At 40.0% G+C, this 27157-nt stretch overlaps 1 pseudogene; it reads left to right on the top strand.

The window, feature by feature from the left end:
* The window catches only part of LOC125437818, a 140365-nt pseudogene that overhangs the window by 6390 nt on the left and 106818 nt on the right, over nt 1-27157 (top strand).

Raw genomic sequence — 27157 nt, forward strand, 5'->3', positions numbered from 1 at the left:
GGAGTCTTGGCATAGTGAATTTCAGCAGTATCGATATTTTGTAATTGTTTCCTAAATAAAAATCATAGCTTAGTAGTAATCACAGCATTTATTTTTTTTTTTTAAAGATGGGACAGGATTAAGTTTGACTAATTATCTAGTAACTTTCCCTGGTGAATTTGTTGAATATTCCTAGTCTTCCTAAGTTCCAATTTCATTCTAAAACTTTCCTCCATAGAATGTCACCTTTCGCTTCTGTTTCCTGAAATGCTCCCGTCTTTAGTTATAAATCTTGCTCATGGAAGTGCAGTGTTCCTAGATGTTTTTTAACTAATTTTTTAGATACCACAGCCACTATTAACTGTGAAAATTGATTGCACTGGGATAATTTATGTCCCTAGGGAGTAATGACCTAGACCACAGTAGGGGTGGGTGGGCGTGGTGTGCCAAGTTTGCAAAGATGATACCAAATTATGTAGGGTGGTGATAACCACCAAAGGATTGGGAAGAGCTCAAAGCGGACCTATGATAAATTATTTATTTATTTATCTATTTATTTATTATTTATCTATTTATTTATTTATTTATTTTTGCATTTTATACCACCCTCCCCCGGAGGTTTCAAGGTGAGACTAAGAAATGGCAAAATGCAGTTCAATGTAGCCAAAATGCAAAGTTGATGCACTATAGGGGCAAAAAATCCAAACTTTACATACACACTACAAGAGTTAGTGCTATCAGTCACAGAACCAGGAAAGGGGTTTGGGCATCTTAGTGGATAGTTCCATGGGAATGTCAACTCAATGCATGGCAGTTGTGAAAAAAGGCAAACTGTATGCTGGGAGAATTAGGAAAGGAGTTGATAATAAAAAAACTGCCAGGATTGTCATGCCCTTATATAAAAGCAGTTTTGCGACTGCACTTGGAGTACCTGTGTTCAGTTCTGAGTGCGCCCACATCTCAAAAAGGATATCAGAGAGATAGAAAGAAAAAAAGTGCAGAGAAGGGCAACCAGGATGATTGAAGGATTGGAGCACCTTCCTTATGAGGAGAGGCTGCAGCGTTTGGGACTCTTTAATTTGGAGAGGGAGACATCTGAGGGGATATGATTGAAGGGGGGTCTATAAAAAAAATTATGCATGGGGTAGAAAATGTTGACAGAGAGAAATTTCTCTCTCTTTCTCACAATACTAGAACCAGGGGGCATTCATTATGAAAGAAAGAGAAATGCTGGGGGAAGAATTGGGACTAATAAAAGGGAAACACTTCTTCACACAACGATGTCTATTAATTGGTGTTTGAAATATGCTGCCACCAGGGAGGTGGTGATGGCCACTAACCTGGATAACTTTAAAAGGGCTTGGACAGATTTATGGAGGAGAGATTGACCCTCTATGGCTACACAATCTTGATCCTACGATCTCAGATTGCATAATCACCGCCTTAGCAGACCAGGTGCTCCAAGGCTAGCAGCAGCAGCAGAAGGACCATTGCTTTCACATCCTACGCATGTGAGCTCCCAAAGGCACCTGGTGGGCCACTGCGAGTAGCAGAAGGTGCTGGACTAGATGGACTCTGGTCTGATCCCAACGAAGAGCTAGTTCTTATATTTCTTATGTTCTTATGATCGATCCTTTTAAGAGGAGTTGGTGTGTCGCGTGTGCTGTGGACATGGTTCCAGCAGCACTACCCCACCTCTTTACCCTCTGAGGTGATAGTCCCACTGTGCTCACTGATCCCTGACAGGTCCTGTATGCCCTGTCCATCACAACCCAGTCACCTTACCACAACATTTCTATAAGGGATTCCATGGTACATATGCTGGAGATGCTGATGTAGTTGCTTGTGGCCACTAAGAAACCCAGATACTGACTGTTTCCTGCCATCTGCTGCCTAACAAAACCTTTAGGGAACAGACTTACGAGGGTGCACACTGTTAAGCCCACGGTCACTGCACCACTCAGGATTGCTCTGGCTATAATTGAACAATTGACTAGCACAAGACACATTTTTTTAAGAAGTTGCCTTCATCCCATGATTTTTTTTCCCTAGGAGGAACTATGTATAAGGTTACCAAGTGCTTTGGAAAGAAATTGAGTTGCCCACAGCCTGACACATGTCACACATATATACATTGAGAGTTTGTCCCTGACACTTTCCTTAAAAACAATATTACAAGCTTTTCAACCCAATCCGGCTAGATTCTCCTCCAAAAAAAAGGGTCACACAAGTTCCATGTAGCTTTTGTCCTTGTGATTATCACCATTTCCTGAATTTCATTTTTCATGGTCAAGAGCCCCCTCCCCACCTTTTCTTCAGAGATAAAGCTGGTAGGGAACACTGCTGTACTCCCATATTTATTTATTAATGTAGGAATTTAAAAAAAGTTTGATTAGTGAACAAACTAGCAAATAATTCTTAAATCAAGAGTTTCTTTACAGACCTCATCCAGACTGTGGCTTTTGCGAGACATTATAAATCATCACTAGAAACACATATACTTAATTTGAATTATTTTGTATTTCTAAAAGTGAAAAAACTAGGATGTGCTTTTTGATAAATATTTTGTTCAACTTTTACATAGGCAACCTAAAGTTGACAGAAAATGAAATGCTAATAAAGGAAATTGGGAGGAGGGAGAGAAATATTATCAACCATCTCATTGCAAATCTCCTGCTAAATGAATTTCAGAAACTGATACATTCCTAATTAGTAGCCATATTCAAGGTATAAGGGCTTAGCTAGGATTATTTAAATGTGTTTTACGTATTTTTAAATAGTTGTGCACTCCTTATTTCAAACTATTTTGCATATTTATGTAAATAAGATATCTGTGACTTCAAATCACACAGATAATATATATACAAGAATGTGGATATTGTATCACTAGGGTTTTGGAACTTTACAGTAATCAGAATTCAGGGTTATATATCACAGGCCTGAATGAAAGTAGAAATTAGATTCAAAGGTGGGATGTTAACTAAACAATCACCTAGCACAGTGGTGGCTGAACCTGGCTTGCCTGCGGGTGCCAGAGGTGGCACTCAAGAGCCTACTACTCTGTGGGCACTTTCATGCACAGAGTTCATCATGTGGGAGGGGTCGAAAATCATCCCCACACACACATACACACATCTAGGCTGGCCTGGGCATGATCCTTTACCTGGGAGTAAGTTCCAGTTGCTGGCAATGTAGGGCTTGCTTCTGTAGGTAAACTCCTCCAAGGATCATGATTCACCCATTTGAAGCATTGCACGGTTTGCTTCACCAAGCTTACTCCCGGAAGTCTTGCGTGCCTCGAAGCCAACCGTTTTTCTAAACTAAAAACTCAGTATTCAGGTTAGAATTGCCGTGTTGGCACTTTGGGATAAATAAGTGGAGTTTGGGGGGGTGCAGTTTGGGCACTTCGGATGCCGAAAAGGTTAAGCCATCACTGACCTAGCACATTTCCTTTATGAGCTTTGTTTCCAGAGGAGCAGATAGGAAGCAAGACAATATAGTTGGGTGCTGTGTGGTTTTCGGGCTGTATGGCCGTGTTCTAGCAGCATTCTCTCCTGACGTTTAAGCCTGCATCTGTGGCTGGCATCTTCAGTTTGAAAGTGCATTATTCTGCGTGTGTGGAATGAGCTTGTGCTAAAACAGTGTGTAGACTGGATTATTTACCTCCATACAGCCCTTCTCAAAGAACAACTGAACCCTCTACCAGGGTTAGGAAGTAGGGATAAAAATATGAATAAATAAATAAAACTTATTTGGAGATATTCCAAATATTTACCTGTTCCTGCATTAGGATTGGGTCCTATGAACAGCCTGCACAATTTGTACCCTTAATAAGGTTCAGGATTCCAAAGGCTTAATATTGGAAAATGAGCAGGCTTCTTTTCCTGTAATGCATTAATGGGCTGGCAGGATATGTATTGTCTAAGGCTACTGACAGAGTGAGGAGAAAAAAAACCTGCCATGCATGTGAGCAGACAAGCATTTTCAACCTTATAAGCAAAGACAGTCATTAGCTATAAATTTTCTGCCATCTGCCAAAGAACTCCTGACATGTTCCTTTGAGAATTAAAATATATACACAAAGGGATCTTTTTTGCTCTTTAAAATAGTTCAGTCTTTGTGCACATACACTTTTTTGACTGACCTATATTAATATTCCCAACTCCTGAATTATTTATATTTCCAAGAGGATATTGGTCTAGGAGACTGCAGGTTTCCATAGTTTATTCAATAATAGTTTCTGAAACTAGTAAGAGGCAAGGAAGCCTAACATTGACCTTCATACTTCTTTACTTGTAGAAGTCCCTATTTTTTTGAAAAAAATCATCACATGATGATTGCCACTAAGGGGATGCCCTATTTTTTTTTTTGTGACTTGCTAGTTTTGTGGTACTTGAGGTCTTTCATATAATCATTAGAGATGGAAAAGAGAGACCACAAGGGCCATAATTCAATCCCCTGCCATGCAGGAATACACAGATCAAAGCATCCTTGATAGATGGCCATCTAGCCTCTGTTTAAAAACCTGCAAATGACCTATCACTCCTCTAAGGCAGTGTATTCCACTGTCAAACAGCCCACTACTGCAGGTGGAACCTCTTTTCCCTGCACCTTGAATCCATTATTCCCTTGTCCTGAGTCTCACTGGAGCAGCTTAGAAAAAACACATTTGCTCCATCTTCAACGTACCGTTACTTCCAAATATTTAAACATGGCTATCATGTCACCCTGTAATCTTCTCCAGACTAACCATATCTAGCTCCCTAGGCATGCGCACCTCCCCACAGATCATAGGAATCCAGATCTTTTATCATTTAGTTATGCTCCTCTGGATCCGTTGCAGCTTTCATGGGGATTTCTCAAGGTAAATCTCCCTCCAGAAGTGAAGAGTGGGCACATTGTTGCTAACTGCAATCCCAGTTTCTGTGCATGAACACTAACAGTGCAATTTAAGAGGGAGGGGTGAAAGGACTGTGGAATTGACATGGTGCTGGTGTTATTGCAGTCCATACTGCATAAGAGCCACTTAAACTAACATGGAGATTGAGGCAAATAGCAATGTGGAAATGGTCTGGGTGATTGAAGGGGCACATTCCTTTATTTGTGTGTAAAAAATACTGAAAAATTTGTCTTCCATGATTACAAAAGTCTTCAAAATAAGAGATTTAACTTTACCACTAGTTGTGGCCTACATTCTCCATTCTGACACTTCTGACAGCCTCTTTATATGATTAGTAGTTGTGGTGGCTGCAGAACTCACTTGAAACTTCCTAGTGGTTTACATTTCCAAGGAATGAATCAAAAGTTGAAGTGAGCTCAATAGCTGATTTAAAACCATCAAGTGCTTGGCAAGATTGAGGGCTTGTGTAAATAATAGCAGGGTTGCTATTTCTATTTAGCAGAGCTCACTGTGAAATAGTAAAACATGGTGACCACCTGTGGTTTATTCAAGTCCAGGCTGGATCACCCTAGGATTCCTTACCACAACCATCTTAGAATCTGGAAACTGTTACTTGGTTGTTGGCTACATAAGTCTTGTGTGGGGACAGACAGAAACTAATCCGAAGCATTATAGCCAGCATATCTTTAACCAAAAGGTATCCCACAGGGAAAGAACAATAAATTAGAAATGTCAAACTCTATAATCTGCACTGTGTGCTTTATCCCTCCCACTTGCCAATAACCACTTGGCAGCAAGTAGTCTACAATAAATTGTGGCAACGTGTGCACAGGGCCAAACTTGATGCAAATCCACATTGATGTATGACAACCAGCTCCTTTCCATGAAACAGGTATATCATGTAGGTTCTACATTTATTTGTGTCTCACACTCCATACAGTATTTTCAAAATTTATTATTGCCACATTTTAAATTGATCACCTATCTATATTCTTTCCATTTTTTAAGGATTTAGGCATAATATTAAAAAATATTATGGAATTATCTTTCTGAGATAGACAAGTTCTGATTTCTCTACAATTGGTCCTGATAAAATAGCTTTGTGGATGTAGCATACATTTTAGGAAAGTTTCTGATTTTTTCCAACCATTATAACTTCATCTGAGAATTCAGAAGTTGGAGTTTCTTCTTAGTCCGAAGGAAACTGTGGCCACCTTTCTAAAGTGGAGTGTAGAGTTGTTGCCATTAAAATTAGCATTTGATGATGTTTGAGTTGTGAAGAAGATTGTGCACAAAAGTCATTAAATGCCATGTACTATAAAAAAATTGTGGTATTCTTGACCAGAAACAAAGATGAAAAAATGAAATAATAAATATTAAGTAAATGCTCATTATATTTCAACATACATACATAGAATAAATACTATTTATTCTGCTTTGAATTTTGATTTTTTATGGTCTTGTATTACCAAGAGTCCTGACAAAACCCAACTTTGTCGAGTTCTAAATGGCCCAGAGGGATATAGATATGCCTAAAAAACAACTATTGACAAGGCAAAGGAACTAAGTTGGAGCTATATGACATTCCTTCTCATGAGAATTTGATCCTTAACTACCCCGTCTTTATTCTTCACTCTGCTTCTCCACACTTATGCCCATATACCTTGGTTTTCAGGAGCTGACTGCTGGAGCAGAGTGGAAGAGCAGCCAAGCCATGGAGCTGTGGAGAAAGAAGCTCAGGCTGGGGCACCTGCCACTCATTGTCTGCTGCCTAAGCTTTGTTGATTCAGTAGTGAGCCTAGGATAGGACATGTTTTGTTTGCTGCCAGACACAGGTTTCTGTTCCGAGTCAGGAAAGCAGAAAAGAGAAACAATGGACAAGTGGAAACCTGTTGGGATAAATAAGCCTAGGAGGCACTAGTTAGTTAATGTCCTAATTTGCTTAACCACATAAAAAAAGATGAAAATTTTGGTTAACCCTTTCAAAAGGTGAAAGTAGGCTTACCAGTTACTCTAACAATTGTAATCTGCAGGCTTGCCTAACTGGGACTGCAATATTCTTGGGTCTCCAATACATGATATGCAAGAGATTAGGAAGGATCTCATGCACCTCCTATATGGTTTGAAGTTTGGGGAAATGGTATTGAGTAAGGATGTATGATGCAGAGCTAATTTGCATCTTAAGGCAGTGTAGATTAGTTTAGAGCAACTGAGTGGGAGGAAAGGATTGGTTTTTATATCTGACCTATCTATCTTGGGAGTCTCAAAGCAATCCCCTCACTCTCCCCATAACAGGCACTTTATAGAGATAGAGTAGAGATGGGAGACATCTGAGAGAACTTTGACTGGAGTTCACCACAGATTAGAGTTCTACTAATTTTAACCACTACACCACACAGCTAGTTAATAACAAAACAGAACAAAAAAAACTCCATGGGAGTCTCTAATAGAATTACATCCAACTTCATGTTTGATTTGCAATAGAAGTCACACAGCACTTATAAAATGCCTAAAAATGAATTGTACCAGCTGCATATGGTGCATGTGCACAGGTACCTGGAATGTGACACTGGAATACATGGATTAGGTGTTAAATAGATACTTGTGTTTTCTGTTACATCCAGAAAGCATTCTATTTATTTATCTTATATCATAGAATGGCACTTTTGGATAAAATAGATTTTTTTATAAAATAGCTATGACCTGGCCTGAATGCATAATGGCTTTTTTCCTGTTTTTTTTTTTAAATTGAGCTCATGTATGAGAAAAAGCATTTAAGTCTGTGCATGATGACATTTTTGTTCCTTTCCCTTCTCCCCCATGGCATCCCATTGGGCCAGCTGAATTGCCTCCCATTTTATCACAGGAATTTACCATTTTCTGCAAAGGGCAGCTATGTGCTTCCAAAAGTAAACAATAGTTGCGAATTTGAGATTAAAATATCAGCTGTGGATTGGTGACATCCTGAATTTACATTATGCTGCAGACTATCAGTCTCTAAGGCTTTTAGTGGAGCATGAAAATGCGGCTATGCTGAATCTTAAATGTCAATGAGGGAAAGAACTTCAAGTACAATGCCGCATACTCAAAAGTGTGATACTTGGAGGTGGTTCCTTTGACAGAGAGGTGTTGTGAATGAATTGCTGTGAAATTCTCCTATCACTGCTAGTATCAAGCATTTGTTGATTAAACATGTCACATCAGCATTGCTGAACCTCCTGAAGGCAATCATTGTGGGCTGATCAAAAAAGAGCAAATTGGCAGTCTTTTACAGCTGTCATTACAGTTCCTTGTTGCCAGGTTTCCTAGCCTCCTAAGACTTCACCTGAGCTACTACTTGTAATGATGCAGTTGATGATTTCTGGGGAACTGGAAAAGCTACTCATCATAATTCAATGGTAGGAAGAAAGAAAGTGTACAAAGGCATCTCAGCTGTAAGAGTCTTTCAGATTTTTTAAAAAATAGAAATGTCCAAAGTTGTTCCTCATCAATTGAGGAAGAATCAAAAATCATTTCCAAATATACATCACATTTGACTTCTGTCCACATCAGTGAGAGATTCTGTGGCTCTGTGCTGCTAATGGGGGTGCTTTCCCTCAAGATAAGGTCTCTTCCCTTTGTGTATACAAAAGACTCTTTGCCGCAATTTAACAGAATGGGATCTGTTATGCACCTGGTTTGCAGAGGAAATGGAAGCTTACCTTGCAACTCCCAGGCCAGTATTTCTGTACTTGAGGACTGAAGGGGAAGGGAAGCCATCCATAATTATCTAGGGAGGTAGGCTGCAGTGGTGGTGTTTGTAGCCTAGAGTAGTAGTGTAGAAGTTTGATAAGGGATATTCTGATTCTCATAAGAATTCAGCTTCTATTTGGATTCATAGCTAATAATTATAGCCAGACATGACTATACAACATAAATGTAAAAGGTTCCATTAGAAGCTAAATAATAATAAAGGGATACTTAATTTGTTCTCTTCAAAACATGGGGATTTGGGGCGTAGTCAAAAGGGACCTAACAGTTGGGGGGATAGCTTCAGCGTCTCCATCAGCTGAATTTCCATTTTTAAGGGGTATGAGGACAAGGTGTCTGGCTTGATACAAAAAAACTTTTTTCCTTCCCCTCCTTTACCTTGACCACCCAAGCTAGATACACAGGAGGTTAAGTCATAGAGTCTACTCACCTCAAGAACATAAAGGTCAGCAACAGTTTTTCCAAATGGATCTCAGACTGAAGGCCAGCAGCAGAAGGAACCCATTATAGTCTTTAGAGTATTAACTAGTAATAAATGTATGATACATAATGTATACATTTAATTGAAGCCAAATTGGATTATTTACAGCCCATCTCAGAAATGTGTGTGTGTTTGAGGGCTGGGGCCTGAAGAGAACCGTGGAGACCAGTGGAAATGCCCTTCCTGGGTCACTTACTCCCCGATAGGAGAGCAAAACCCACTGGCAGGCAGCCTCCGTGGCATTGTGGTGATGTGGTAGTTGAGTAACATGTCAGTGCCCCCAATGTCACCACTAGGACCCACTGATGTAGTGGGTTGTTGTGGAGGGGTGATTGGGGACAGAGCTGTGGATAGAGTTGGCTTCCATCAGAAGTTTTCTCTTTGGATGTGCCTCAGTTTCCTACTTCTGACCTAGGCCACCCTTTGAGTGACCTAGGTCTGTAAGGACATCTATGGATACTTTTCAGTGGCTGGGAGGGTTTTTTCATTTTTCTCCCCACATGGTCGAAAAGCCCTCTGGAGGTGGTGGTGGGATAAACATGGCAGCAGCACTCGTCCCCACCCAATCTGGTTTTTCTGGTTGGGCTGCCCATTCTTGGGCAGCACTACTTTTTCTCTAATTCTGCATTGGTCCATACAAAAATTCAAAAGAGCAATCTTGGATAATGATGGCATTTTTCATCTTTAAGGATACCTAATGTGAACCAATAAAGAGAAAGAAAAAGACTTGTGCTTGATCTACTTACTCCCAATAATAATAGTAAAATAAACATATTACTTCATAGTCCCATAGGAAATATACAACAAATGTGTGTGAAGGTCACTTGTAGAAAATATCTATTGTAAATTATTGAGATTTAATTGCCCGATTCACCACAATGGCAAAGGAGTTGAATTTGCCCCTATTCACCACAAAAAAAAAAATAAATGTCAAGAACTTGAAGTCTTTTAAATCTAAATAATATGCCATTTGCTGTAACCTTCATGTTTATTGTATTCATCATGGCAAAGCTAATGTTTTCCAAATCACCCCCTTTATTTCAAAGAATGTATTTGCCAATTTCATTAACTGCTAGATGTGATGTTAGAAAAGCATATCTATGCTTTGATCAGTCTTAAATCTGCAGGCCAGCTTCTTTTAGTTGGAATATATATTTCATTGGTAATTGCAGATTCTTTCAAACCCCCCCCTGAGAGAAATATTCTTTAAGTAATAAAACTGCTTTTCAAAAGAAAAGTGTATCCCATATGAAAGACAAGCTGTTCTTTTAAATGTTTATAGTTCTTTTAAAATTTATTTGTGGGTTTACTCGTACTTTCTCCTCTAGGACCCCTTTAAAGTATAACTTTTCTCATTACATGTTTTGGATGTCACTGTTCTTTCTACTTTCTTTGTTTGACATGTCTAAAATTGCAAGTGCATTGAAAAAAGGTTTAGAAGGATACACACTGATAGCTCTGCTTAGTATAACACTGGTAATAACACAAATTTTAATACAAAGTATAACTGATGTAAAACAAAAAATGGTCAAATGTCAAAGTGTGGACCAGAGCCAGTTTGTGAATTAGGTTTTTTTTGGGGGGGAGAGGAGGGGGGCCTCCCATTGTTCTACCATATTTTTAATCTAGATGTTGTAAAAAGATATCCACAATGTTAATCACCATGGCATTTGTCTCATTGCATCCATAGAGGCTTCTAGCTACATTTTCAGGTTTTGAGACTACAAGCCTTAATAAAAAATAAAAAAATGTCAACACATGATGTGCATAAAACTAGAGGTGCAACTTGCTGTTTTGCTTGAAACAGGTGTACCCAAATGTCAACCTACTCTGAAGTTTGTGACCCAGACCAAATGTCCCTCTCCTGGCTCCCCATTGTGATTGGCTCCCTGCTTATATGGGATAGAAAGTTAGAAGAAAAAAAGCCGGTTCCCTAAGACTGCATCTATGCTTTGATTTTTATAGCTATTTTCTAGGCTTTGATATGGCTCTTTCAGGGCTAAATTCCTGGCAACTGGTGGGGAGGGTTGGGGACAGGAACATGGGGGGGACAGGCCAATATGAGCCAAGGTGCTGTGTGATGGACAGCCTGTGGGAACCACCAGATATTTTATGGATCATGCCATGCGATTGTTGTGGATTGTTAGAGTTTACCCCATGTCACTTCCAGGTTTTTTTTCTAGAGGTGATGTAGCAGCATTGCTGATGTTGCCATTTTTAAAATAATTTCTCCCACTGCCTGGTTTGTAGGGCTGTGGACAAACAGGTTCCCAAGGGAGGCCTAGCAGCAACCGAGAATTAATACACTCCACAGCCAAGGAACCCTTTCAGTTTTTATTAATCCTGATTATGTAGCTTAGCCACTGGAAGAGGAGCTGTTAAGAAAGCAAGAAAATCCACATTTGACTCCACTGAAACAAATAAGTAGAGGAAACAGCAGCCTTGATAATGCAGGGTTGGCCAACTCAGGCTTGTAACATTGAGTGATTGTTCCCATGGACACTATACTGATAGAAAAATACAAATAAACACGTATTAGAAAATGTTTAATACTCTTCCGCTCATCAAAAATTACCTCCCTATATATTCTGTTAATACTTTTCTCTCAATCTTAACAGCTTACACAGGTAGATCACTCACACTATATTTGCACAAATTTTGTAATGTACAAATTCTGCTAAGGCACTCACTGCAACACAGAGCAGCAGGTCTTGCTTGTGTAGTTATTCACACCAGTGGTACCACCTATGGTCAATTCAGCAGTAGAGCAACAGAATGGCATTTGTTATTTTTGAATCCGTGGTCTATTTTATTCCGCTTTTATCCTTCGCTTGGGTACCCGTTTTCCTACGAAGGAAATAATCCATTTTATTTCTTCCCCTTTTCTCCCTCGCTTTTTTTTACAATACAAATGCGCAGGCCGAACATCCCATTTGGCCTTTGCTCTGATTTCTGTTCCACCACCACAATCCCCCTTCCGCCCTCTGCTAAGGCAATGTTTCCTATTGGCTGAGAGAATCTACAGTAAACCCTGGGAAACCTAAGCAGGACTCCTCCCCTTCCCATTTCAGTAAAGGGAAAATAAGGCTCAGGCTTTGAAACTATGGGACATGTAAACATGCAGTTGTTTGGGCAACATTGTAGGAAAAGCAAAAGAATAAAATCTGTCCAAAAAGGGAGTAGCAAAAGTGTGCATCTGCCAAGCTAGGCAGTCATAAAGACCCAAAAAATAAAAAAGGAAAGGAAACAGGTTCATTGCTCACAATGGCCCCATTTGTTGCAAATCTGTTGCTATACACATTCTAGTGAAATGGCAAAGAAGCCTACCAAGAAGCAGAAAATGCACCCCAGGGATGTTTCTGGAAATGGTGGGCTATCACATCTTGGTTGGCTGCTCAGCAGAAATGAAACTGACATGAGGTAAGGCTGGAGAATGGGCAGTAGGGCAGGTAAAATAAAGGGCAGCGGTTTGGTCAAGCTGTTCCGTATGGAAGCAGGCTTAACCCAGGATTTTTCAAAAAGATCGTGGATTTTGGCACTTTATTGGGAAAAAAACCCAAGTTGGAGGTGGAAATATCATGGATCAATCCCTCTTTGAGGAAAAAAAGACCCATGTAAAGCCTCTTGTCCAAACTGGGACATTTCCTTTCGCCAACCCATTATATATAGAAATGAATCTATGACACATGGACACATTAATATGGAAGTAGTCTGACAGTGCCATTATAAATAGAACAGATGGTAAGTTAAGGGGCTGTAAGATGAACCCCATTTCAGTCACATAGTTTTATTGATTAAGGCACGTCCTGTGCAGAGTTATTCCAGTCTAATCCCAATTAAATTGAATGGACTTTGACTGGAGTAATTCTCTTTAGGATTTGGCATTGCAAAGAAGAAGCTTATAAAGTATGTTATCTCTCAGCACCTTTCAATTCTAAAATTAAATAGAAGCTTCTCCAGCCAGTCTTAATGTAATTGAAAAGAGATACAAAAGCACCACTTCATAAAATGAAACAGATTTTAGACACACTAAGTTCTGAAATTGTAGCTTCTCCCTTTTCATAAAGAGAGTAGGCATCACTTGCTCTAACTATGTACCTTTAATATGATCTGAAGTATCTATTCTAATCTTTTGAGTACTCTAGTTGGTCACACGAAACCCAGCTGAGTTCAATTGCAAGAACTGTGTGAAGACATATTAGCTCCTGATCAAAAGGACTTTTTTCTCTCAGAGCTGGACTTTATGTGAAATTAAGCTCTCTGGAGTCTCTTTCTGTTCTCAGAACTACCCTGTTTCCCAGCAAATAAGACATCCCTTTGGAGAATAAGATCTTTAGGCAGAGGTTTTACTGAAGTGCTAAATATAAAAGCATCCCCCGAAAGTAAGACGTGAGTAAAGTTTTTTGTTTGGAAAAATGCTCACGAATAAGGAACTCCAGAGCATGCAGTTGTGGAGCGGAAAAACAAGACATCCCCTGAAAATATGACATAGCACATCTTTGGGAGCAAAAATTAATATAAGACACTGGTCTTATTTTCGGGGAAACACAGTAAGAACATAAGAAAGAGCCTGCTGGATCAGACAAGAGTCCATCTTAGGCCAGTCCAGCACTCTTGCTACTCACAAAGTGGCCCACCAGGGTGCCTTTGGGAGCTTACATGCAGGGAGGTGAAAGTAATGACCTTATGCTGCTGCTGTACCTGGAAAAGAATCTGACCGGCGTTATGATTTTGCAACCTGACTGTTCAAGTTGGATCAAGACTAGAAGCCAGAGATCGACTTCTCCTTCATAATCCCGTCCAAGCCCCCTTTAAAGTCCAGCCCCTTTTAAACCTGTAGAGGGACATTGATTTTACTTCAACTAAGAAAAAAATGGAGAAGCTTGGAAAAGAAACTGTGACTGCAGTATAGACCATACCTCATCGATAGGAATTGATATGGACATCCATGGCATTGAGAGATTTCTTATATTACTTTCTATGTTTTATTTTTGAATAAAGGAGAAAAGTGGTTTTGGGGTATCTGACTGTAGCAAAATCTTCATCAAGGTACTACTTTGGGTTTTCATTGGAAGTTGCAAAGTGCAAAATATTTTTTAAAAGGAATTATGCAGACATTCAGTTCTGTGGGTAACGTTTTTATGATAAAGAATAAGTATGTGCTTGGGAACAGTAATAGATGAAATGATCCCATAAAATTAGTCGCCTAGAAGTCCCAAGCCACACCAAATAGACTCTTTGAAACTAAATTTGGTTGGAGACATCCTTATCTCTAGGCAAACCAGAGTGAGATTTGAATGGTTCAGTATAAATCTTTTGCCTCAGAGTCACCATGGGTTGGGAAGTTTAAAATGTGGAACAAATGTTTGCAGACTTCACCCTTGTGTACCAATCTATGCTAAAGCTCTCTTGGACCAATACTGAAACAGCAAGAATTTTCAAACAGAGAGATCAGGCCTTGCAGATTTATTTTTTTCAACTTTGTGCAGACAGGGTTTTGTAACATCTTGAAAACAAACTTTCAAGTCTGGTATTACAACTACAGAAGTATATTTATGTTTGAAAAAAATCTTCTAGCAGCTGTCTGACTGATCAAAATAGACACCAAACACAGCAGGACTATTAAGATGATTGATTATTGTATTTTGCTTCTTGCAGTGATATATACAGGGTCACTACATACAAGTTATGGTTGAACATGTGGGGAGAAGTCATAGGAATTGTGGGGGGGGGGGTAGATAGCTTGGCTGGATACATTGCTAGATCCATTAAAGGCACCATAATTCCATTGTTGACCACATAACTATTTAGGGACACTTTATATCAAAAAGTGTGTGAGAAAGGGGTGTTGCTAGGACTACAACCAAAGCTCCTGACATATTTTAACAACAGGTTGAAGAGGATGTCCTTCTGTTGTTACTTCTTTAAATGTTCTTCTAAATTGTTATAAATATTGTCCTGAACATTATTTATAACAATTAATGGGCAATATTTCCACTAATGAAACTGCTGCTCTTTGCTCATGGAAGGATCATTCTCTTTAATCCCCTCTACTTCTCATGCATTAACTTCTCACTCAACTTCTTCACTTGCACTGCAGCACTCAGATGGGAAGCCAAGAATGCTATCTGTTCCCCATCTAGAACTTGTCCTCTAATCCATCCAGAATCTACGTTGGCTGTGATGATTTATTCCCACATCACTGCAGTTATACTGGGAGGGATGATTCCCTAAATATCCAATGGCTTGCCTGTCTGAAAAGACTGAGGCAGATGGTGACAAATAGTTATGAAATAATTCATTATAATTAAATCTAAATCCTTCTGAATAGCTATGGAAATAACATTCTAAACACCTATATCACAACAGCCAGCTGGCCAAATCCTGCTAAATAACAAGGCCTTATGTTTCAGAAGCATGCTTAGATTTGGACTTTAGTAAGCCACCACCTATAGAGAGTTCCACAGAACAGGGATTACCTACCAAAATCCTTCTCTGTGCATACTATGTATGAGAATGTTATATAGTCATACTTACAATATACTTCATGGATGTTAGAGCTGTATCTTAAATATTATATTGCACATAGGAATGCCTGAACATCTGCCAGTTTATTTTGCCTCCTGTTTGCCAGTGGCAAAGCTGATGGACAGTTCAGCCATTCCAAACCAGCTGTGTGTCTGTTCACAGGAACAGGCTACTTGCAGTCATCAGAAGCTGAGTTCCAGGTGATGAGCGATCAGTTGGGAGTCAGATTATGATGTTCTGCTAGGGCAATTTTGGTCTATACCAAGAAAAGTTTGGAGAAGGGCTGATTCCCACCTGATCAAGGGAATTAGTTGTAAGTCTTGTTCTTCTGATCTCACAAGTTAGAAGCTTTGCAGTTCCTGAGATGCAGCAAACTGGTAGGAAATGTGTGGGTGTGTGGAGGGGGTGATCAGAAGCCCAGGTGAGTCACCTTTTTCTGTCTCTCTCCAATCTCACTTCTATTTTTCTCCCCCACCCCCAACCTGTTGTTTGGATTGTGAGAAAAGAAGAGGGATTATCTTTCTCCTCTTTTATTTACAATTGTAAATAAGAAACATTGCTCTTACCCACTCCCAACATTGAGAGGATGAGACAGAATGGATATATGCGCAGGCTGGGTGGGGCTGGTGTGCTGCCACAGCAACATGCAGTACTGAGGAGGCTCAGAGCCAGTACTGGACTGCTGACAGTGCAGCAAGGAATACCGTCCAAAGATAGCAAGTCTGTTGTAGAATCCAGAGAGATGTCAATAAGGCCACGAGTCAAATGTCAGGAATATATGCAGCCACAAGGAAATCCAAGAATCAAAGTCAAGAAGCTGGTCCTTTGTCAGTCAGGGTCTGGAGACAGCAGTAGGATGTAGGCAAGGTCAGGTAGAACACACTTTGCAATCACAACTGCAGTACCTGCCAAAGGTCTTTTATTCCTCAGAACTACTTGCCTGGGACTGTTCCTGAAAAGACTCTGTATAATGCCTGGCATGCAGTGTTGCTGAGCGGTACCTCTCCTTTAAGGCAACTCTAAATCTCTGCTTTCAGTGCTGACTTACATCTGGAGACCCAGAGCTGCTAGATCTTCCTTAGCCCTGCTAATTAGCTCTGAGCCAGAAGCCTGTGCTGGTTCAGACTGCTGATTCAGCTGGCATCTCTTTGCAAGGCTCAGTTAATTCTTCCTTGGATGAGCTGTCAGCTACAGCAGAAGGGGCCATGACACTATACTTTCCCTAACTTTTTGTATTGGAAAGCTCAGAAGCCAATATAACTCCATATAACTTCCTTATGTAGCAGTCTTTCTGAGGGGAATGGCGGATCAGAAGTCTATTCCCAGCAATTCTTTCAATCAGTTGGAAGTCACCTTCTGTCAAATAGCAGATGCAAACTTGTTCAGATGATGTTTGAGTTGCTCTATGCAAGCTGACCTATTAAGAGTGTCAGTGCATTATAGGGGTTAAGAGCAGAAGACTCTAATCTGGAGAACTGGGTTTGATTTCCCACTCCTCTACATGGAGCCTGCTGGGTGACCTTCGGCTAGTCTCATTTTTTTCGGAACTCTCTCAGTCCCACCAACCACACTAAGTACCTGTTGTGGGGAGGGAAAGAGTCTGTAAGTTGCTTTGAGACCCTTTATGGTTAGGAAAAATGGGGTATAAAAACCAACTCTTCTTCTAGGACTATGATCCAAGAAAATTCAGTTACTGTTTTGCATCTGGTAGGGTACTTCTGCTATTATTCCTGATTTGGGGGTAAGACAGTATCAATTTGGGTTTCAAGTACCAGAATTTTGGCACAATTTTGGAACCAATTTGAGGGCTTAGTTCAGCTATTTATAATGATATGGCACCACATTTCCAAATTTAGAAAAGCTGGGTGATCTCTACTAGTCTCTCTAATTCAACATTGACTTTACAAAGCCACTTAAATGATAATGCAGTTGCACCTATGTTTGTGGAAAGTTATATTTTCAATGTATCTATTTTATTAAATTCCCAATTACATAATTATTAAATTCCAAATTAAATAATTTGGAATTTTTAGGGAGGGTCATATAATGTCTGCAGAGAATGCAGAATTTTTTTAAAAAAGCCTCATTGGTTTAGAATAATCATATAATTCAGATTATTATTTCTGGGATCAGATGTTGGAGAAAAGATTACATGTCTGCTGTCTTGCTTAGAACATTAAGAGTGTGTGAAGCAGGAAATAAAAAGCTCTCAAGAGAAAACAAAGATAACCTTTTCCTATCCTTTTCCTTCCCATCCTGCCTATCAGATTGGTTTTGAAGGAGGACTTGTAAATTAAAGGGTCACCGAAATGCAGAAATTCTTTCCCCCTCAGGCCAGTATGGAGGGACAGAAAATATGCTTCCACAGCTATATGTCAAGCTGATATAGCAATATACAGCAGATTATTAACAAATCAGGAAACCTATATCTACATGTAGGGATGTCCTAGGGCCTGTTCTTAAATCTACCTTTATTGGCCAGAATTAAGAAAGATTAATGAACAAAACAGTTCTACACATGCACCAAGATGATAATGCCAGCAACACACTAGAGTCTCATGAAATGCTGCTGAAGGATCTCCTGACATTGAGGTGTACTTTCCTTTGGGGACATGCTGGGTGCACCTGGGAGGGGGAAACAGCTTTTTGTCACATAGATGAGAATAGATGTCAAGGATATGCCTGCCTTTGTGCCATGTAAATAGTGTCATTATTTTCTATTTCAATGTGTTTGCATGGATCATGAACCAGCAGGCCATTTGGCAGTGATTGCACCACAGGGAAGGATAATCTATTAGGTTAAAATGTTTTAAATAAGTTTAAACGTTATCTTTGTTCAGCTAAAAAACCAAACCAACTACCAATTCTCCCCAGTTTTATCTGATCTGTAGAAATCCTATCCTCATTTTCACTCCCATAGGAATTCTTAGTATTCCCACAAGGACTTCTTCCAGTGGTGTTTAATGTATAGTTCTAACAACAGCAGAAGAAGAGTTTAGATTTATACCCAGCTTTTCTCAATCGTAAGGGTCTCAGAGCAGGGTACAAACTTCTTTCCTTCCTCTCCCCACAACAGACACCTTGCAACATAGGTGGGGCTGAGAGACTGCTGAAGAACTGTGACAAGTCCAAGGTCACCCAGCAGACTTCCTGTGGAGGAGTGGGCAAACAAATCCAGTTTACCAGATTAGACTCTGCTGCTTCTGCAAAAGAGCGAGGAATCAAACCCAGTTCTCTGGATTAGAGTCCACCACTGTTAACCACTACATCACACTGGCTCACATCTTCTTTCTACTATTCTTCTTCCATCCCTCTGTGTACGTGAAGTGCTGCTATAATCTCAGAATTCAAGAAGCCAGGGAATGCAATTTTGCAGGACACCAAACACTACAAAGACCCATAAAACTACACTTTTCACTGACTCTGCAACCTGATATGTGGTTGTCAGGGGCTTATCTGCAAGAGGAATATGGGGGCAAATTGACCCCAGGTGCCACCCACTAGATCATGTGGGGGGCACAAAATCACCCCACACCCTTCCCGTGGAGAGGTGCCCCTGCCCGGGCCAGGAGCCTGCTGTGGGCCCACTGAGCGTCCCTCGACCCAGCCCCACCCAGCCTGCCCTTTCCACGCTGCCCAGGACCACTGCCACTATCCTCCGCCAGCTGAGGTAAGTGGAACGCAGGGGGGCAGGGATGCCAGGGGGCACAAAGGATGTGCAGGGGGTTCAAGTTGTGTGTGTGTGTGGGGGGGGGGGGTTCCCTGGGTACCATTTATTGCTGGTATACCTCTGGTTGTTGAAGCTGTGTTTCAAGAAAGACAGATACTTCTCTTCAGTCCTGCTACCATTATTTTCTTCATCAGAAAAGCTACTGCCATCTGTTCCTCAGTAGCCAGGCAGGATGGGTTGAGGGTCAACAATGACGGGGGAGATTTCAGACCTGTTTGCTTCCCCACTATGCTATCAGGTTCATAATTGGACAATGAATTGACTAATATGTGTTCTAGGGGAAAATGTTCAATTATCTCAGGCTTAAAGTCCAACGAATTGAGCAACCTGTGTTACAGCAGCCATGACACAGAGCAGGGATGAGCTATGTTATAGATCAGTTTCAACTGTGATTATTGCTAAATGTTGTATCCAGTTCTATATATGAAAAAGTTACCACAGGTATTAGCATCCCCATGGCAACCATAACATGATTAACCTTGGTGGAGGCTCTTATTTTAGAAATCTTATCTTATCCAAATGCTTTGTGGTTTTAGGGGTCATGCCAATTGTTATGTCATATTTTTGATAGTGAAAGCTCATCTATTCCTGGTTGTTCAGTTTAATAAAACTGTGGGTTACTTACCAATAAATAATTGTGAAGAAGAAAAAAATCTTGCGATGTGTGTGATATAGATTATCTATTCAGGTTTGTTGAACTTTGCACACAGCACTAGGTGTTTAGCATTAAAATGCAATGAAAGGTAATGAGACAAAATCAATCTTTGCAAACTTGAATTTGACAAATTTTACAGATTCACAGAAGGTTAAATGTGAGGAACTATTTAGGCTAGTTAAGGAACATATGAATTGATTTGCAGATTTGAAAGGCATTCAGGCTGTAATTCAAAGTTTGTATTCCTGGAAATAAGTCACCTTGAAATAAGTAAACATGCTTATGGCAGGCTGTTAATTTTAGCTCAAATCGAAAATAGCTTTGGAAGTGTAAATGACTGTAACACAGTTTTAGATTTTATACCAGCCATAAGACAGAACATAAAGCAACAGCTCTATAAGCAGGTTTCAACTAATCCTGGGGAGCCCCCAGGCTTGAGAAAGATCTGATTTTAATTCTTCCCCTGTATAATACAAACCAAAATATTGTAGAATTTCCAGAAAGTCAGGCAGTTGCTGACTGGGAACGCAGAAACAAAGTCTGCATCTCTTTCCCACAAGTGAAAGACAAGAAAAGAGACAAATATTTTGTTTGCACACTCTAAGTGGCAGAAATATGGGCTGCTACAGAACAGACATTTGAATATGGGGAAATATCCCACCAACAAGAACCAAAAATAGGGTACTATATAAGAGCAAAATTAGAAAAAAAGTTCTGAGATCTGCACAACGTGAAGATCAAGTTTCTAAGATTTATATAAAAACAACCCAACCAATAGACAAATAGGACCACTGGAATATTTTTCAGCAAAGGTGGATTACAAACATGAGTGAAGCGCTAAATCATGTATTCTCTGTCTCTTGCTCTGTTTCCTATTAGTCTAGATGACTGGGAGAAAAATGCTTCGAGCACTGAAGTGATACTATCTGCTTTCTCCTGTATTCTGTTTCTTCCTTTAAAAAAGGTCTCAGGCAGCTTCCTGATTCAAAGTCCTGAGAAATTAGCCAGATCAGCCTTATCAGGCTGTCATCCAGAGATGGGAGGTCTTTTTTTTTGGTTCAACTCCAGAGTAACAGTTATTGCAGGCCGAGAAGGGATCCTGTGGGCTCAAGCAACCTTAAGACCACCCCTGACCCAATAAACATGCAACAACTTGTTTTGGGGTAAAATTTATTTTATTTATTAACGAGTTAACTCCAGATTAGCAGTTATTCTGCATATACAGGCAATCACTGAATGCCTACAAACTGTGCCTGTGGCACAGAGTCCCTTTTGTTGCCACTTAGAGATGAAGGTTGCAATTAAAAAAAAACAATTACATATACATGGGACCCCTTAAAATAAAGAATACTGTAAATAAGTATGTTTGTCCACAGACATGCTCATTAGATCACTGGAGAACACTCTACATATATTCCGGCCATGGAACTGCTCCACAAGGATGCCAGGGTTAGTGTTTTAATTCATGGCACCATGCTTGAGACAGAAAAGTTGCACTAATTGTTTAATTTTCCTTCTCCACGTCGGTGCTAGGGAATTATTGATTGTGAGGATTGCATTAGGACATTAATCATATAGCTCAGGCATTCCACCAACACATTTAATTTCAGGCCTTTTAAAAGTATTATAAGCTTCATTATTTTCCTGGTTTGTGGATTTCTGTCTTTTACCGTTTATTGAATCTAATTATTTATATTTAATACCCCAGTTTCACTGTGTTTAAGACAGAACTCTGTGGCTCTGTGGAACAAAGGTGTAAATTGGACTCAAATCTGGCAAATCAGTTTATCTCTATTCTCAAGTGAATTAATGAATAATGAACACTTAATGACCTATGCATAATTTACATGAAACTTGATTTAAAGCAAGTATGATTTATCTCCTGATTTAGCTAGAAATAATAATTTACCATAAAGTGTTTTAGTTTTTGTGTATATATACAGTAGGCATAATTTTAGAGTAGTGTGGCAATAGTCTAGTGGTACAGCTGTGATAATGGATTGCAACCTATGTTTTGGCAAAAGTTCAATTGGCCATATTTGAGAAATTATTGGTATTTAGATGCTGGAAGAGATACAACTGGATTTTTCCCAGCATTCCAAAAGCCACTGTGCAAGGCACCATTTCCTACTGGGGCTAAAGTATAGGGGCTCTTCCATTTCTGCATTGTTCTTCGTATGTCTCAGCACTCAAGCTGTATTGATCTCCAGAGGGGGGAAAAACCCAGCGCCATCTCTTTGCCTGTCCTTTTTCTCTCCTCTCCCCACCCCCCAGCAAATAATGGAAAAGATACTGATATTCTTCCTCACTGTGAAACAAATAGATCATGGCAAATGCAGGATTTTCAACAGAAAGATTTATTATTTATTTACTGTCCGTCAATCACTGTAAAAGTAGGAAACTAAAATGAATGCAGTCAGGATTTTTTTCTTAAATGCTTTTGGCCAGCACTATTCTCTCCCTGAGGCCCACTATGCACGGGTCATTAAACACGTGTTTAGAATGAGAAAAAATCCATTGGGGGGGGGGGGGAGTTCACACAGATCCCGGCCTTAAAGCGAATCTGCCCCATGTTATTTCGCCCAAACCAGTTTTTTCTGAGAATCACGCTATTTGCGAGTCTTTTGAAAAAATCCCGGGTTGCACCCACTTGCAAGCAAATGGCCAGGTAAAATACAGGGCGATGTCTTCAGAAGCAATGTGATCTTCACCATGAGTAGTATTAAGGACTAAATCTAGAAGTAAATCTGCCTTCAGCTTTTGTGTGCATAGTTTTCATTTTTTAAAAGAAACTTTGTGACAAGAAAATGTTAATTTATTAACAAGGTTATATTGAAAGAAATAGCAACAATTCACTGGATTTTAAAAGATAATGAATTCCTGAAGGCATGAGCCATAATCCAGCAGATTTGGGCTCTGCTGGATGTATACACATCAGGGAGGGTCCATGGCTTAGTGGTAGAACATCTGATTTGTAGGCAAAAGGTCCCCTACAGAATACATGAGTTATATTGTCATTTGTAATTGAAGATTTTGTAGATATATAAAAAGCAAAGCAGACAGAATTGTTGGGCAATTTGAAGTATGCATTCCACATTTCTGAATGTGTACAGAGCAGTACGTGGTTCTAGTAACAGAAAATGGAAACACAAATGTCTGTGTAAAAAACAAGAATTGTATATCAACAGGGGCATAATATCCAAATTGGAAGATGTCATAGTCTCACTGTATGCTCCACTGATCAGGCCGTACCTGGAGTATAGTGCTCAATTCTAGAGGCATCACTTCAAAAATAATGTGGACAGAATGGAGCAGGTGCAGAGGAAAACAGCAAGGATGATCAGAGGCCTGGAGACAAAAGCCTTGTGAGGAAAGGCTAAGGGACTGGAGAAGAGAAGGTTGAGGGAGACATGATTGCTGTCTTTAAGCATTTGAAAAGCTGTCATTTAGAAGAGGGCAGGGAGCTGTTCCTTTTGGTAACTGAGGATAGGACTCACAATAATAGGTATAAATTACAGGCAGAAAGGAACTGGGCATTAGGAAGATTTTTTTTACAGTAAGAATAGTTCAGCAGAGGAATTGGCTGCTTGGGAGGGTAACAAGCTCCTTCTCTCTGTCAGTCTTCAAGCACTGACTGGAGGAATACTTGTCAGGGATGTTCTAGGCTGATCCTGCATTGAACATGGGGTTTGACTAGATGGCTTGTATGGTCCCTTCCAACTCTGTGATTCTATTATTAATGGCCTAATCCAGATTTGGGGGGGCGCAAATCCACTGAAGGAGGTGGTGTGGGTCTGCACTGACACATTTGCCACCTTCACCAGCACAAAGGGCACTTACACCAGAGGAGCAGGCAAAGGCACTAATGGTTTGCTTTCCCTCTGCAGTGGTGAAAGCCAGAAGTTCAGGCCACTGCAGAGTTGCTCTGGAGTCCCCATTGGACACTGGCATGGGGAGAAAGGCTTGACCTTTTCTAAAGGTAGAGTCAAAATTAGTTGGCTTGCACCCCAGGTTTGCGATGAGTTGCACCAAGGCCCAGGCCTGGACTTATGCTACTATTTGTGTGTGTGTGTGGGGGGGAGGGTGACATAAATCAGTTAAGAGCTATGGAGACCTTTCAGGTGGTTGCCCATCTCCTCATGTCTAAAAACAGAAATGTGGGGGCTCGGAATTGGGCAAATATTAGAATATTGGGGAAAATGACAGTTGGTTGAGGGCTATATATATTTGAAAAATGTAGCTAATGCTCATAAGGAGTGTTGACTTGATTGAGAGGAAGGACAATTATGGACTGAAAAGAGACACCGATTTCTATGCCTGGAGGGGAAAAATTGACAAAGTGATATAAGACTGGCAACAGATGATTGGGAAGAGAAAGAAAGAGGATATAAAATGAAGACAGGTGAAAACTTTATTACACTTTAAGGTGAAGGGTAGAAAATATAGCAGTAGTAAAGAGAACAGAAAAGCAAGGATGTAGAAATTAGCTGTTCATAAGAGTACCTAGGATGGTGATTTATGTATCAGGAATTCTCTTTTCATACTTGACAACAACACAAAGGTCTCATCTATTAAATGTGATCATATTTATTATTGCTACACAGTGATCAAAGAGTCTTTCCTTTTTAAGTTTTATTTCTTTACTGAAAACAAACATAAAACATGAACATTTATATTCATACAAGTTATAAGGAACTTTCTATTTGAATTTACATTTTGAGTTACATTTCTCTATCTTTTGCTACATCTTCATATCTAATAACATTTATTGTGAAGCATAAATTGCCAAAATCTTTCTCTTTCTGTTTAACTTTATTCTTAATTCCCAACTATGTAATTAAAAAAAGACATTCCATTTTCTGGGAATTGATCGATTATGCCATTTTTTTCATTCTCTTTGTGAGTATTCAGTATTGTTTTTCATGTACCTCCCTGGTATGGGTCCCATTTGATCTTCATTAATTAAGTCTGTGATATTGATGATGATGATAGCCTTTATTGGCATTCCAAAATACAATAAATACAATAAAACAATAAATACAATAAAACAATAAAACCATAAAACAATTGTCCATGAAAGACAGATAGTTACAGCAGCCATTCAGAGTCTCATCAAAAGTTTAGTCCAAATGGACTCATCAAAAGTGCCATTCCTATACACCTCTCCACAGATCTGACTAAAAACCCACCAACAGAGCCCAGGCATCACAACAGCATACAGTGTCAACACTCCACTATAAAACACAGAGTTTGTTAGAGTGGCACCTAATTCTAACACAGAACAAGGGATAGGGGGCGAGGAAATGGGCAAACAATTGATTTGGCTCCCATAGGTTGCCACAGCCTTCAGTTGTCACTCACTCCATCTAGCAATCAATAACAAAACTACGACATCCCTCAATGAATCACCCACGTTTGACTTTGGGTGACCGTGACCGTGAACCCAAAGGTTGCTGGCAGATGTAGGCACTGTGTGCCAATAGCAAATAGTTAATGTGAGCAGCATTGTTGTTGTTATGATGATAGCAATCTAGTGCTTAGTGTCCATCTAGCGTTGCGTCTATAATCTTTAAAAGATATTTTGCTACGCTTTCGCAGAAGTAAGGATCAAGATTATCTAAGATTAACGGAATCCTAAGAGCATCAGTTAAATGATTGTATAGAAGTGAAGCAATGATGGGCTGGGTCATTCTGATCTTGGCAAATCTTGCACAATGAAACAGAGTGTGCTCCAGTGTCTCTACTTGGCCTGAGTTGCATGGGCATAGCCTCTTTTGTTTATCTATGCGTTGGTATCTGCCTTTAAGGAGCATAGAGGGCATTAAATTGAAACGGGCCAAGGATATTGCTCTTCTGTGCCTTGGATTGGTAAGCCAGAAAAGGTAGTTGGCTGTATGTCCTTGTTCAAAAGGGATAAGCAAATTTAGAGGAGAGCATGTTTTCCTCGCTTCAGCTATCATGTTGCAGTACTCATGTTCCAGCAGCCTGATTTTCAGGCAATTATAGGCCTCTGGTAGAGTGAAAGAGTAAAGTGACTCTAGTGGGAGGCCGATAGAGCTAATTTTTTCTTCCACCAACGTCGTCCATCTGGGAACTACCGAGTCGGAGAGCATCGAGTGGATTAAGCTAGAATGATCTTGTGAAAAATGGATGTGCAGCCAATATTTGATGGTCCTCAGCCAAGCCATTGTGACATGGGATATTTGCCCAAGTTCTAAGCATAGGGCTGCGTATGGAGCACAGTTGGGTAGTCCCATGATTTTATTAAAAAAACGGGATTGAGATCTATTTAAGATTTTGTTCGCCGCTTCAATCCAGATAGGTGCTCCATAAAGGAGCTTGGTTCCACATTTGGCATTGAAAACTTTCAACGCTGATGGTATATATTGATGGCCCGATTTGTGGAAGAAGCGCAGGATTGCTGAAGCGCTGTTATTGGCTGCATCAAGTGCTAGTGTCCTGTGTACTGCCCAATTAAGATTGCTCGTAAGAGTAATGCCCAGATAAGTCTGTGATATGCAGTGCAGTCCTAGGGGAGAGGTCAATTGCACCACAGCCAAGGACAGTGCAGCAGTGATGCAGCCAAGCTGTCTCCAAAGAGGCTTGCTGCACTGTGGCCAGCAAACTGATAGGGATTCTCCCACAACCCCCATGGAATTGCTCTATGCAGTTCCATGGGACACACCTACCTTTTTGCTATTATAAATCTGTGCCAGTACATGGGCTCAAAAAGCCAACTAAAGCTGGCTCTACCTTGGTAATGCCCCCTTTGGTGATGATGTGGGCTCCTGCCCCAGAAGAGCACTAGTGCCTGAGCATCATGCTTCTGTCTGGCTCTACAACACCAGCAAAACTGCACAGGCATAAATGCACTTTACACTGGAGCAAGTTGTATTTACAGCAGTGCTGGAATCATGCCACCTCCTAAGGGGTTTCAGCCCCTCTCTCAGGATTGCACTGTTAACTGTTCAAGCATGACTGTTGTGAAGATTTTATAATCCATGTTTAGTAATGAGATTGTTCTGTATGATTAGAGTGATAATGAGTCATTTCTTTCTTTATATATTATAACTTTAATGTATGTAACATCTATCTATCTATCTATCTATCTATCTATCTATCTATCTATCTATC

The sequence above is a fragment of the Sphaerodactylus townsendi genome, linkage group LG08, assembly GCF_021028975.2.
Source record: "Sphaerodactylus townsendi isolate TG3544 linkage group LG08, MPM_Stown_v2.3, whole genome shotgun sequence".
NCBI classification, from domain to species: Eukaryota; Metazoa; Chordata; class Lepidosauria; order Squamata; family Sphaerodactylidae; genus Sphaerodactylus; species Sphaerodactylus townsendi.